This window comes from Phocoena phocoena, chromosome 2 (genome assembly GCF_963924675.1).
Source record: "Phocoena phocoena chromosome 2, mPhoPho1.1, whole genome shotgun sequence".
NCBI lineage: Eukaryota > Metazoa > Chordata > Mammalia > Artiodactyla > Phocoenidae > Phocoena > Phocoena phocoena.
This window is the reverse complement of record NC_089220.1, coordinates 138,551,179-138,566,251: the sequence shown is the minus strand read 5'-3', so window position 1 is coordinate 138,566,251 and position 15,073 is coordinate 138,551,179. Positions and strand designations below refer to the sequence as shown.

General features: G+C 43.2%; 1 protein-coding gene across 1 annotated transcript in view; it reads right to left on the bottom strand.

Moving 5' to 3' along the window:
• The window catches only part of ABHD2 (abhydrolase domain containing 2, acylglycerol lipase), a 104,422-nt gene extending 100,415 nt beyond the window's left edge, over positions 1-4,007 (bottom strand). Inside the window, exon 1 of the mRNA XM_065871259.1 lies at positions 3,768-4,007. The gene's annotated coding sequence lies outside the window, so the exon portion shown is untranslated. The remainder of the gene's footprint in view (positions 1-3,767) is intronic.
• Between the last annotated feature and the right edge of the window lie 11,066 nt (positions 4,008-15,073).

The window sequence follows — 15,073 nt, the reverse complement described above, 5'->3', positions numbered from 1 at the left end:
GTATCAGTGTTCCAATTCTCTAATAAGCTCTTTACCTGTCTGCTACTTAACTATTGCAAAAGATCGGAAAATGGGTCCTTGGGTCACAAGCCCTGCACCCAACTGGGTCCAATGCGCAAGCTTCATTCATGGGTAACAATAGGTCTGGTGGCCTGCCCACACCAGCCATTTTATAAATAGAAAATGTTTAATCCAAAAACATGATGCCTTGGAACCAAGACCACAAAAACAAACATGCAGATATGAAAATGATCCTGAAGGGAGATAATGTCAGCACCTGCAGGGTATCAGTGCAGAAATAGCAGCATGAGGGTTAAAAACAACACGCACTGGCCAAAGAGGTTGGAACATGCGGAGCTGCTATAAAATCCTAATGCCAGAGAACATCAAGAGGCGGCCTGAACTCCTTGTGCTCTGCTCTAGGGACAGCGTAGCCCAAGATGAAACAGGAAGGCTTATAACACCCCTTGCCCCAGTCACCTATGCTCTTAAATTGGTCAAAGAGTACTCAAAACCCACCCTGCAATGAAAACCGGAAAACTGTAAGCAGTAGGTTAGAGCAGAAATTCTGCCACGTGAATTCCATTATATTGGAAGGCTCTCTCTCCTAGGGCTTTTCAAAGAGCCAGGTTTTAGGCAAAGAACAAGGCAGACTTCACCCCAGTCTTCCATAGGACCAAAGAAATTATTTCGTGCTCTGGACAGGAGCTTGGAACAAGGGCAGTGGGGAACCATTACACTCTTCATGGGCCCTGCCAGAGATTCCCAGGAGGAAGGCGGAAGTGGAAGAAGTAAGGAATAACAGCAAATAAGAAGCCCTTTCACCAAGATGTTACGAGAAAAGAGAACAAGAGAATGAGAGAAAGGGGCCCTTATTAATAAACAAAGAAACTAAAACAATTATTCTAAGATGGCTGAGTTCCAGAATGTCCTAAACAAAAAACCCAAACTCAGAATCAACTCTTAGGAAGGTGCCAATCGATAGTTTGCTTCATTCTAGAAAACATGTAAAAACAGAGAAGGGAAAACCCAAAGTGACCGGATTCCTGCAAGAAATAAAGGTGACAGGTATCTTCTGATTAAAAGAGAATTGGATGGCGGACTGAGAGTAGATATTTATCAGAACCGTGAAGGTGATAAAGAGAATGAAGGTGAAAGTAGAAAAGGGAATTTCCCCAACTAGAACGAGAGAAAAGACCGTTCCGCTGCACGTCCCATCTGGTTTATTTCAAGCTCAAGAAAAGAACAGGAAAAATGCAGTAAAATTAGTGAAAGAGCTAGATTACCAGCAAGAATCAGTCATACACTTGTGTTTCTGCCAGGCAAGGCAGGCGTTGCTGGTGCACCCCCTGCTCCAATGACTAAGTAACTTACTTCAATGCATTTGACACACGATCCCTGAACTTCCGAAAAGCACTTAATACAGTGGCTCATGAAATCTTCATCTAAAAATGTTCACCCATTTATAATCACGCTGCAGCACACTGACAACTGGGAAATAGGGCCGAACAGAGGGAATAGATATTTGGAAGGACGCCGTGGAGATTGGTATCATCAGGGACTTGGTTTATCACTTTGAGGGATTTCCCCCACCCCCCCTTTTAAAGAGAATGAGGTTTGGAGTCTAAGAAGAGTGTAATTACAATGAGAGGACTAACAGAGAAAATGAATTACCTGATTCAATAAAAGACAAAAATAAGAAATGAAATGCGATGTGACTTGGAAAACCCCACAGACATATGTGCTATATACAATGAAATCTGAAATATATTTAATGAACTGGGGGAGAGGAAGCAGGGGAAAAAATTAGCTCCTGATAGAAAATACTGGGTGGTAGGTATGAAGAAAAGCTGTATAAAAAGGCAACAGAAGATCGTATTTGGCAAATCTATAGTGCTTATTGTGTGCCAGGCACTGTTCTAAATGCCTCAGATATAGTAATCTTCAAAACAACCTTCTAATCTAAGTACCTTATTATTCCTATTTCATAGGTGAACAAACAGAGGCACAGAGAGGTTAAGTAACTTGCCCAAGGTTACAGCTAGTAAGAAGCAGGGCTAGGATTCAAATCCAGGCACTCTGGCCCCAAAATCTGTGCTCTTAACCTCTCTAGACTCCCCTAGAATTTCAACACAGAGAGCGAGATAAGTAGTCTAGGAGTGAAATACAAGTCATGCACTGGCTAGATCCAGGGTCAACAGATCATGGTTCTGTGATGACCAGTCAGTCCTGTGACCTCCCCAGGCCTTCGTTTCCTCACCTGTGCATTGAGAAGACGGATTAGACAAGCTCTACCTAAGGTGTCTTCAGCTCTAAAATGCCGCAAGTTCATGCGACAATCAGCAGTACATGGACAGGTCTGCTTTCTGAAGGGTTATTCAAAGGTTAATTCATCCTAAAACAAGCAGCAAACTTGCTATTAAGGTTCTTCCTCTGCCTCCTGACCTTCAGAAGATTATTCCTTATTATATAATAATATATATAATTATATATTATATATATAATATATATATTACTCTAATAATAATAGATTATTCCTCTATTATGCCTCTATTCAGGCAAATGACAGAGGGTAGTAAAAGGGGTACTGCATGGTTTTTCTTTTGGCCTCTACTTCGTGTGGTTGCAATGAAATGGCCCTCGAAAAGCTCTGGGCCAGATCACATTAACTCTGCCAAACCTACAGTCCCACCCAGGCACCTCTCAGGAGTCTGATTTTGGAGCCTGCCTTTGGATCTAGTTACTGGAATGCAGGTGAAACTGACACACTGGAGGTGAAGCAACCAAAGGAGAAGAATCAGGAAGACTAAAAGACGCACGCAGCCCACAGTAGTTCAAATTAAGGAGTTTCATAATGGCTAAATAAACCTTATCTTCTTGGTATGGTCCATTCTCTTTGCTAACACCCACTCTTGAGAGTTGAGACCACAAGTTCATTGTGGATGAATTCAACACCCACTTTCAAACTAATGAGCCCCCAGCAGTATTCTTCTCAAGGTAGGCATTAAAGGTCAGAGTGCATCTGTGAATGGAGAAGGGCCTTACAGGTGGGTCATGCAGTCCTCCCTTGCGAGTCCCTTCTAAGCATCCCTGGCAGGTGGCTGTCACCTGGCCTCTGCCTGGTCACTTCCAAGGTCGCGGTGTTGGCTGCCTCGCCTAGCAGGGCCTGCGCTGCTGGACAGTTCTCACTGTGGGGAAAGACCACGAAGCGCCTAGAACAGTGCCTGGCACGTGGGCGAGCTAAATAAGTGTGCCTCCAACTGGGTCAAAAGCTGCCTCCGTACAACTTGAACCCATCATTCCTGGGTGCCCCCTTGGAGCCCAGAAACGCAGAGGCCCCTCGGATATTCGGGGCTGTAATCAGGTCCCTCGGCCCTCTCCTTGCAGGTGCCGAACCCGGATCTCCATCACCAAGGCTGGAAGAGCCCCTCCCCAGACCCCAGAGGTCCCAAGAGTGCGCACTGATGGAGGGATGGCCGGTAGGGAGGCCGCAGTCGGGGTTGTCCCCATCCTCGGTATCTGACGCTGAAGGGGACAAAGGGCCTTCAGGAAGGCGTATCCCACCCGATGCGTTCCAGGCTGCCTCCCTCCCCGCCGGCCCTGGGGACCACCGCGGCGACAGGTGACAGGCCCCCCGAGGATCCGGGGCGCTCAGGCTGCGGCGCGATGGGCCGAGCCACGACAGGGACCGCGGGGCTCAGGGGTTTGGCCCGACTGATGGGGGGCTCAATCACGGCTTAGCGGAGCTCGCTCCGCCGTGGCTTTACCTGCTTGTGGTTGACTACTGCGGCCCAGTTCGCCCCCAGTCAGGTTCCCGCAGCTCAGCAGCTGCCGCCGGCGCTCAAGGAAATGCAGCCGGAACCCCTGGCCAGTGCAGCTCCCGCCGCTACCGGCCCCGCCCAAGCAACTGCCGCCACGCCCCTGACGACCGATTCTGCCACGCCCCTAGCCACGGAAACCCGCCCGTTCATTGGGCCGCCCAGCCGCTGCTCTACTAGCCCCGCACTTCCATTGTACGCTGAGGGTAGCCCATTGGTCAACGGAGCTGCTCCTCAGAGCGGAGGCGGAGCCCTTAGTGAAGAGCTCCACGACAATTGGTTATTTTTCACGTCTTTAGCCCGTTGGCCGAGACACTATAGGATAAAGCCAGCCCGGAGGGGGCAGGGAAAAGAGAGGAGGGCTACTGGAGGGGTGTTGTTTGATGTTGACTGTGGCGGGTTGCAAAGAGGGAGGCAATTGTGACCGCAAGCTGGGTTGGACGATTGGGTAATGTCAGGTGTCGTCTGGGGTTGGGAGGAGGGAGGCCGACTGGTAGTTCAGCTGCCGGGTCTGATGGCTCCAGGCCGACAGGTGGATTCACCTGTAGTCCAGGACACCAGGGGCAAAATTTGGGGTCGTGTCCCGGGAGAGAGGAGTCAGGTTAGTGAGTCACCAAGCCTCAAGGAGAGGAAAGGATGAAGAGGCAGCGGCTTCTGGCCCCTTCCAGGTAGGAAAGGGTGATGGGGCCGTGCCAGGCAGTGTGGACCTCAGTTATTGTCTCACTGTTCTTTCAGCCCTTAAGACGACCTTCTCCCAGTTGGAGGCAGCCTGGAAGAATGTAGCCTTTGGAATCATATCTAGAATTGAACTCCCTGTTGGCATGTACAGGTTGTACGGCCTTGAGCAAGTCACTTAACCTTTCTGCATGCATCCTGATTTTCTTCATTTGGCAACTGGGAGTAACAATAGTAGTTGATGAGAAGATTAAATAACTCCGGTAAACGCTAAGAGTGCCTGGCACTCAGTAGGCATTCATTCAAGACTAGTTCCCCACCCACTTACACATTGGTTTATGGAATTAGGTCCAGTTCTAAAATTCTGAGTCTGAAACTGCTTTTGCAATGGCATGTGCTTTTACCACGAATAGAACACTTGACTGTCTTGAAAGGCCAACTGCTCTAGGGCAGACAGGGCCACCCTACCAAGAGCAGGGGTTGAGATGAGAGTAGCCATTTAGCCAGAGAAGGGAAGTGGTATTTGTATCAATGTTAAATTTTTTCCAACACATTTCAGAATTATGACAAGAAAAAATGGAGCTTCCTTTTTCCTGTTCACCCATCCAAGTGTCCAATGGCTCATGTTTCATCCCTTTGAAGGCTGATCAGCACTGGACCAAAAACCACTGCATAAAAATCTATCTGTCAGGAGCTCCTGAAGCCCATTGCCCACTCTGAAGGTGTGGAAGTCCTAGAATGTGAACAGAAATAGACTCTCAAGCCTGAATTTAGCCCCAGATCCTTTGGATCTGCCTTTGAGAGAACCCACACTTGTGGTTTTCTAGGGTGAAGGAGGAGAAAGAATCCTTTGCCATTGCTGTATTTTTGTCATTCCGTTGTCAAAAAAATTTTTTTACCTCAGCATTTATTTATTCCTCTATATTCTCTTCTATTTTAGGAAAGAAAAACCCAAAGGATTTTAGTGAGGGACGCCCATAGTTCCGACTCTGTGTTAAAACAGTTTGAGCTTCCAGAAAAAAGCTTTAGATCTGTGGCCAGTTGGATGTGTGTGTGTGCACGTGTGTGTGTGCACGTGTGTGTTCATGCACTTGGTTCTGCTCCACAGTTCTCCAGTTGTTGTGTCTTTAAATAGTACTGCTTGGTGGCCATACATACGTCTGCACGCGTGCTGGGGAAACAGGTTTGCTCCTGCTTGTGTTTGCTGAAGGAGACTGAGATGTCTTGTTAGGCCTTGAAAAGCATGTAGTGGCTCCTGATATCCGGGAAGATTTCTCCAGCTTGATTCAGAGCCACAGAAAGCAGCTGTTGGGAGTAGATTGCAGATGGACTTATCATTGTGCCAATGGATTTTTCCACCCATGTCAGGAACACAGGTTCAGCCAAGAGTTCCAGAAAGGGATGTCCATCCAATTCGGGAATTCTAAAGCACAATTGTGTCACCGAGGCTCAAAGGGAGGTGCAGAATGAGGCCAGGCAGAGGAGAAAGAGGGAAAGGACACGTGCATCTTCTCCTTTGCAGCTCTGGCTGGTTTAAATAACCATTACCATTTGCAACACATAGAACTGTTTCCTTATTGGTCTCTGGTTTCTGTTTCCTCTCTTCTGCTTTGGCTCTTGCCATATTCTGTTGAATCATACTATTTCCCTCTATAAAGAGTTTCTGTGGGAGGCCATTTAGGAGACAGAATGGACTCAAGTTTAGTAGCCTGTTGGGATTGAGGATTTGGTGAGGCTTGGCTTGGGATTACCAGTGGTTAGGACGTGGCTATGAAGTACACTTTTGAAAAAATAAGAGTGCCTTGTTATAAAGGGAACAAGGGAGAGGGTGTGCACCCACTCACATTCTGGAATGACTAAAGCTCCATCAATTTACCGAAGTAGAAGTGGCTCTAAACTCACCTGGGGCCTCTCAGCAGGATTTGTGAAAGTCCTGGAGGTCCTCAGAGAGATAGCGAGCAGCAGAGGTCAGAGAAGGTAGTGAGCTCTATTTATGCTTCTCTAGCAAAATCAGTGATTCACTCAGCCTGTCATTTTCATTATTCTGTATCCTTAGTGAATGATTGAGAGCAATGGGCTTTGGCCCTTCTGCTGCTGGGGCTTGAATCCTGACTCTGCCTCTCCCAGCCTTGTGACCTTGGGCAAGTACCGCACCTCTCTGTGCCCACTTTTTCCCATAAAATTCAGATGACAGTATTTGTGCTTCCCTCATGCGGTGCTGTGAGGAGCAAATGAGTTAATAGATGTAAAGTGCATCAAACAGTGCCTGCCACATATCTAGCTCTTAATAAATGTTTGCCCTAGTTATTGTAGGAACCCATTTAAGAATCTTTCTCTAGGGACTTACCTGGTGGTCCAGTGGTTAAAACTCTGCACTTCCAATGCTAGGGGGTGTGGGTTCGATCCCTGGTCGGGTAACTAAGATCCCACATGCCTTGTGGGAAGGCCAAAAAAAAAAAAGAAATATAAAAAAATTTTTTTTCTCTAAGTGCTAACTCATTTTCAAAGTTCTGTCCCTCAGAAGTAGTGGTCACAGGATTCAGGATTTGGTTTTATGTAGACTTTATTTTTAAAAATAGTTTTAGATTCACAGTAAAATTGGGCAGCAAGTACAGAAAGTTCTCATTTACCCATTGCCCCAATGCATGCAGGATTTTTTTTACTAGTTATATCTACCACCTAGTGAGAGAAGCTTTTCCTTCAGAATACCCTTACCAGAGAGGGTTCAGAGGACTGAGTTAAGGTTTTTTTTCATATTCTTTTCCATTATGGTTTATTACAGGATATTGAATATAGTTCCCTGTGCTCTACAATAGGAACTTGTTGTTTATTCATTCTATATATAATAGTTTGCATCTGCTAATCCAAACTCCCAATCCATCCCTCCCCTACTCCCCCTCCCCCTTAACAACCACGAGTCTGTTCTCTATGTCTGTGAGTCTGTTTCTGTTTTGTAGATAAGTTCATTTGTGTCATATTTTAGATTCCACATATAGGTGATATCATGGTATTTGTCTTTCTCTTTCTGACTTACGTTACTTAGTATGATAATCTCTGGGTCCATCCATGTTGCTGCAAATGGCATTATTTCATTTTTTTATGGCTGATTAATATTCCATTGTATATATGTACTGTATCTTCTTTATCCATTCGTCTGTTGATAGACATTTAGTTTGTTTCCATGTTTTGGCTATTGTGAATAGTGCTGCTATGAACATAGGGGTGCATGTATCTTTTCAAATTATAGTTTTGTCCAGATATATGCCCAGGAGTGGGATTGCCAGATCATATGGCAACTCTATTTTTATTTTTTTGAGGAAACTCCATACTGTTTTCCATAGTGCCTGCACCAATTTACATTCCCACCATAAGATGAGGTTTTTGAGACCAGACCTCGTCAGCGTAATCACTCTGAGGGAAATGGGAAAGTCTGTAGCTAAGAGAATAGTGATAAAAGCTGCAAACTGGGTGTTCATGAGATTCCCCTCAAGGCCTGAGATAACTTAGGCTCTGAGGACTCCAAAATTGTCACTTTATTGTCTGTTATACCAAGTGCTGCCTGTGTGTAAAGTCTAGGCAGTGAGCTCAGAACGCCCCAGGGCCAGGCCTCCTGGCTAGCTTCTGATTGATAACAGAGATGAAGTTTGTTTAGAAGTTCTAAGTGCCAGCATGCAGTAGTTCCACAGAACAAACTATGGTGAAATTCAAGGGTTTAGCCTCTTTTGTTATTAGGAAAGCTTCCTTCTGGCTAGTCAAACGGTGCTGAACAATAACCTTGTGATTCAGGCTGCTTCCTTAAACCTACATGTGAAGTTGTCTATAGTAAAATCATAGGGTGGTTTTATGCCCAGGACAGTCGTGGTTTATGCCTACTGTCCTGGCAAAATATGAATAGTGTCCCCCAAATTTGAAAGAGTGTCTTTCACTCTCAAATGGTCTCAGTTTGAAAGATAAATTGGGTGGTAACTTTTACACTTACATACATAGGACCCAGAACTGAAAATTCTCATGTAACACACACACACACACACACACACACACACACACACAAAGCTGTTGTAGCCTTATAATGTCTGCAGAGTGTCAGACAGGTGGTTGGCTAAAGATGACTTCTTAGTCACCATGTATTCCTTTTCTTGACGTCATCCTTAATTACAGTAATAAAAATTGAGTTGTTCATGCTGTTAACTCAAGAGGAATCAGTAAAACTTGTGCATTAAGTAAGTGCTTTACAATCATTTCCTGCATAATTTCATGTTCTTGAGCTATTTTTTTTTCCACCAGGGAAGCCCTCTTGAGCTATTTTTGAGCTGTTTACATCCTACCAGAGATCCCTATATTGTTTTACCAAATATTTGAGTTAACAAGAAAGTAAATATTTTTACCAAGCAAGACATTTAGTATCAGAGAGAGAGAACCAGGAAGTGAAGTCCCATCCCTATATAGGGCAAGGGGAAATACTTGAAGAAATGACTAAAAAGGACTGAGCAGTAAGCAATAAAGTGTAATCAACATGAACAATTATTCTGAGGAGGGAAAAATTTCTTCTGATTTCGATTCTTACAGATTTGAACTGGCCCTTGAAGGTCTATGGGCTGAAGTCAGGCTGGGGTGGCATGACATTCCAGTTGGGAGAGGACAACAGGGACAGAGGCCTCTAAGTGGAAGAATACAAGTTGATTTGTCCAGAGAAGAGTCCAAGTGGAGAATCAATAGGCGAGAAGATGGAAAGATAGACAGGGCCCGTGACAGAGGCTAGTTAATACTTCATCTAAGTTGATGGCTTCCTCTTAGCTGCCTGAGGATTTGGCTATCCTAGCTCAGTGCATGGCATGCCCCAGGCATCCTAAGCTCCAGGCACCTGCATATCACCTTCATCATTTTGACCCTATCTCTTTACTACCTGCTTATTATTTACTTAATAGTTTCATTAAATTCATTCATTTTTTATATTAAATACCTTCTTCTGTATCATCCTAAATCAGTGGTTCTCAACTGGGGGCAGTTTCACCCGCCAAGGGACATTTGGCAATGTCTGGAGACACTTTTTGGTTGTCAGAGCTGAAGGGAGTGGTGTTGGTATCTGGTGGGTAGAGGCCAAGAATGCTGCCACACAGAACAGCTCCCACAATGAAGAATTATTTGGCCCAAAAGGTCAGTAGTGCTGAGGTTGAGAATCCCTGTGGACCTAAGTAATAACATCTATAATACAGCAAGCTTGGTGTGCTGGTTATAGTTATTCTATTCCACATTAAAATAATTTCATACCTATTAAATTTTAAAACGTTCTTCCACATGCTACTTGATCCCAACAGATATTTGTATACCCATGTTCATAGCAACATTCACAATAGCCAAAAGGTGGCAACAACCCAAATGTTCATTGATGGATGAATGGATAAACAAAGTGTGGTATATACATACTATAGAATACCATCCAACCTTTAAGATGAAGGAAATTCTAACACATGCTACAACATGGATGAACATTGAAGACGTTATGCTAAGTGAAATAAGCCAGTCACAAAAGGACAAATATTGTATGATTCCATTTATATGAAGAGCCTAGAAAAGTCAAATTCATAGAGACAGAAAGAATAGTGGTTACAAGGGACCACAGGAAGGAGGTAATGGGAGTTATTATTTAATGGGTAGAGTTTCTGTTTTGCAGGATGAAAAAGTTCTGGAGATGGATGGTGGTGATGGTTGTACAAAAATGTGAATGTGCATAATACCACTGAATTGTACATTTAAAAATGGTTGAGAAGCATGAAAGTTTTTGAAGTCCAATTTATTTAGTTTTGTTTGTGCTTTTGGTATCATATTTAAGAAGACTTTACCTATCCCAAGATCCATGAAGATTTACTTGTATACTTTCTTCTAAGAGTTTTATAGTTTTAGCTCTTACATTTAGGTCTATAATCTATTTTGAGTTAATTTTTGTGTACGATGTGAGGAAGATGCTCAACTTCATTCTTTTGCATGTGAATATCCAGTTGTCCCACACCATTTGTTGAAAAAACTATACTTTTCACCCTGAATGTCACCCTTGCTTGTCAAAAATCAATTAACCAGAAATGTATAGGTTTATTTCTGGACTCTCAATTCTATTTCATTGATCTATGTGTCTATCATTATGCCAATATTACACAATGATTACTGAGGTTTTGTAGTAAGTTTTGAAATTGTTAAGTGTGAGTCCTCCAAATTTGCTCTCCATTTTCAAGGTTGTTTTGGCTATTCTGAGTACTCTAATGAATTTTTCACTTCACTTATTGAACTTTTGATTCCAGAATTCCCATTGGTTCTCTTTTATAAGTTCTCTTTACTGAGATTCTCTATTTAATGAGAATAAATAGAGAATGTGTCATCAGACCTTCCTTTACTTCTATAAATATACTTCTATAAATAAATAGAGAATGTGTCATCAGACCTTCTTTTACTTCTTTAAACACAGTTTCCTTTAGTTCTTTGACCATATTTATAACAATTATTTTGAAGGCTTTGGTAAGTCTGACAACTGGGCCCTCTCAAAGACAGTTTCTGATGCCTGATTTTTGTGTGTATAGGTCATACATTCCTATTTCTTTGCACGTACCGTAATTTTTGTTGTTGAAAACTGGATATTTTGGGTAATTTAGTAACTTTGGATATGGATTCCTCTCCTCTCTGGGGCTTGTTGTTATTGTTTGCTTGTTTGTTTGTTTAGTGACTTGGCTGGACTATTCTAGTGGAGATATACTACATACAACAGTGTTAATTGTATTTATTATGTTGTACAACTCTCACTTTTCTTGCTAAGATTTAGATTTTCTTGAATAAAAGTTTCTTAATTTACTGTGTGCTCTTAAAACAAATTTCAGAGACTACAAATTGTTGCATTTGGGGTTTTAATTTTTTAAAATAGTTTTCACCAATTATGGTTGTTTCACTGGGGAGAGGGTTCATGGAACTCTTCATGGCACCATTCCAGCAGTCATATGCTCTGTTATGATTATTTGTCATCAAGTACTATCTTAGTCAAGTTAGTCTGAAGGCAATGTTCAGGGTAATTTATTGTGGGAGAGACTGGAGCCAGGTAGAAGAGACAGCAGGCGATTGATTAGCTTAGGTATAAAGTGATAAAGATATGAACTTGACAGAGGGAATAAAAAGGAAAAGCAAGGAAGGAGTGATGTGATTACAGAAAGATTCGTCAGGACTTCCTGCAGGTTAAATCTGGGGTGCGAGGGAAAAGGAAGTGTCAGAGAGGATTCCAAGGTGATGGTAATATGGAGGAGGAAAGACAAGTCTTATTTAGGTCTGGTGAGATCGTGGTAACAGATATATGCAAGGAAAAGGGCAAATAGTACATTGGGACTAGAAAGGCAGGATTGCAGATTAGGGGAAAGGTTGAGTTTTGTAGGCAAGGGTTTTTATTTATTTATTTTTATTTTTCACTGCACTGGGTCTTCGCTGCTGTGCGCGAGCCTTCTCTAGTTGCAATGAGTGGCGGCTACTCTTTCGTTGTGGTGCACAGGCTTCTCACTGCGGTGGCTTCTCTTGTTGTGGAGATCAGGCTGTAGGCGCACGGGCTTCTGTAGTTGTGGTGCACAGACTCAGTAGTTGTGGTGCACAGGCTCAGTAGTTGTGGCACACAGGCTTAGTTGCTCCGTGGCATGTGGGAGCTTCCCGGACCAGGGCTCGAATCCATGTCCCCTGCATTGGCAAGCGGATTCTTACCCACTACACCACCAGGGAAGACCCAAGGCAAGAGTTTTTGGGTCAAAGTTTTTATGTAACCCTTTGCAAAGTTGCCCACATACATGACAGTGGAAGTCATAAGAATAGATAAGTTTCAGAGAGAGAAAACCAGACCAGTTTACCTTAAACTTGGGAAAATGAACTTTTAAGAGGCAGGAGGAGGAAAACAGTAAGGAGATTGAGAAGTTAGCACAAGACAGGTAGGAATAATGATAGCCAACCCTTATTAAGCCCTTACGAAGAGCCAAGCACTGTTTTACATGCTTTCTTGAATTTAATCCTCACAATAACTCAATTTAATCCTCACAATAATACCCAGGGTGGGTATTATTGTCCCCATTTTATGAATCAAAACACTGAGGCTAGACAGGGGAAATAATGTGCTCAAGGTCACACAAATGGTATGCAGTCGAGCCAAAATGAAAATCTAGGCATGCATAACATTCATACCAAAGTGTGTACCCAAAGCAACATACACCAATGTTCATGGTAGCACTGTTTGTAACAGCCCAAATGTTCATCAACACTAGAATGGCTAAGCTAACTGGTATATTCATATTCAATGGAATATTATACAGCTTTGAGAATGAACAAACCATTGTCATAAGGAACAGCATGGACATAATGTTGAGCAAAAGAAGCCAGTTCTGAAAGAGAACATGTTGTATAATTCCATTTATATGAAGTTCAAAAAGAGGCAAAATGAATCTATGGTGTGAATAAGTCAGGTCACATCTGTGGGGTAGTAGACACTGGGAGAGGGCATGAAAGGGGTCCCATAATGTCCTGTTTCCTGATCTCAGTGGTGGTTACACAGGTGTGTTCTTTTATGAAAATGTATCAACCTGCACACTTACGATTTATATACTTTTGTATAATAGGTAATACATCAATAAAAAGTTTACTCATACAAAAGAAAGCAAAATAGAAGTAGGCCATATGATCTGAGGACATGCCCTTTTAACCATGAGCTGTCAAGGTAGCAGGTGTCCTGTTTCCTCTGCAACACGTAAAATGCAAAAAAAAAATGTAGAGGGGATCCTATACAATTAGAAAGGTAAAAGAAATGTTAAGAGATAGAGATTGACCAAATGCAACACATGGGTCTTATTAAAACAAATTGTAAAAATAATAAAATAATGAAACAATCGGGGACTTTGAACACATTGTATTTTGGATGATATTAATAAATTGTTGATTTTAGGTATATTAATTGTATTGTTAATTTTTTTAAGTCTTTATATGTCAGAGGTAATGACATGTTTATAGATGAAATGATGTGATGTTTGGGATTTGCTACACTCATTGGGCATGAGTGTAGAGGTGAAACAGCCTTGGCCAGGAGCTGATCATTCTGGAAGGTGGAAGATGGCTACCTGGGTTTCTGTGTAACATTCTCTCTACTTGTGTATATGTTTGAACATTTTTTAGGTAAGAAGTTTTTTAAAAAGAAGAAAACTTACATTCAATGTCCCAGCAAAGGAATTACTTCCCGTGGCTTCTTTTTTTTTTTTTTTGCAGTACGGGCACCTCTCACTGTTGTGACCTCTCCCGTTGCGGAGCAACAGGCTCCAGACGCGCAGGCTCAGCAGCCATGGCTCACGGGCACAGCTGCTCCGCGGCATGTGGGATCTTCCTGGACCGGGGCACGAACCCGTGTCCCCTGCATCAGCAGGTGGACTCTCAACCACTGCGCCACCAGGGAAGCCCTTCATATTTTTAAGTTTGTACTTCCGTTGAGAGAGACAAGGAGAGAGCAGGCACGTGGTCACAGAGATCACAGGGGCAGGGAGTGGTCTTGTGATGCCCATTGCTGTAGTTCTATCTCTGCCCCTGCTGAGACAGATCCCTGAGACACGGGATCAGCTCTGACAAGGTCACTGTAACTCCCACATCTGGAAGTCGGCTTTCAGTCCCCCTTTCTTGACTTCTTGGTAGCCTGGGACTCTGGTGGCAGGAACCTCCACTTTCCCTACCTCCCCCATTAGTCTGTATTGTGGACTCTGCTTCCTGTGTCTGACTCTTCAGCCATGAGTTCTTTCCTAAACCCTCTGCTCCTCTCCCATATACTCTTGCCAAGGGTTTCATCCTCTCCCAGTAGCTTAAGTGGCTGCCAGGCTGCCTTTCAAGATGCGATTTTAATCAATCTATTCCCTCGTTAAAACCCAGGAATGGTTTCCATTACCTAAGTGATAACATTCAAACTCTTATGGAGGCACAGGATGTCCTTCAGCATCTCTTTACACCTCCACCTCCAAACCACCTTCCCTCTTCAGCCTTCCCTCCTCCCATTCCCCTTCACACCACCCTGTCAGCCAGTTATATCATCACCATTTCTGGAATGTGTCATGCTATTTGCTGCTCCCATACCTTTGACCCCATCTGGAACACCTACCTATACACTTCCCCACCTGGAAAACCCTACTCATCCTTTGGGACACTGCTGTGAGGTCATTTCATTCATAAAGCCTTCCCTCACCTTCCTGTGGAGTTCATTCATTCATTCAATCATTCATTAATTCATTCAAAAAATATTTATGCTCAAGGCCCTTAACTAAGTCTGAGTGCTAAGTCAAGAATCCACATGGTTCACACTTTACATCATAGCTCTTATCTCATCAATACTATTGACTTATTTACATAAATAGCCATTCCTATACCCCACCCCTTGAGAGCAAGGATGGTGACTCATTCACCTTTGTACCCCAGTGACGGCACTAAATATGTTTGTTCAATTGAATTGAAGGAGAATAATTACTCAGAAAAGACCTTTGGGGTTGACCATTCAAACAGCCGTGATAATCTTTGGGTGTCTGTGTGGTAAAATTTAGGTTCAG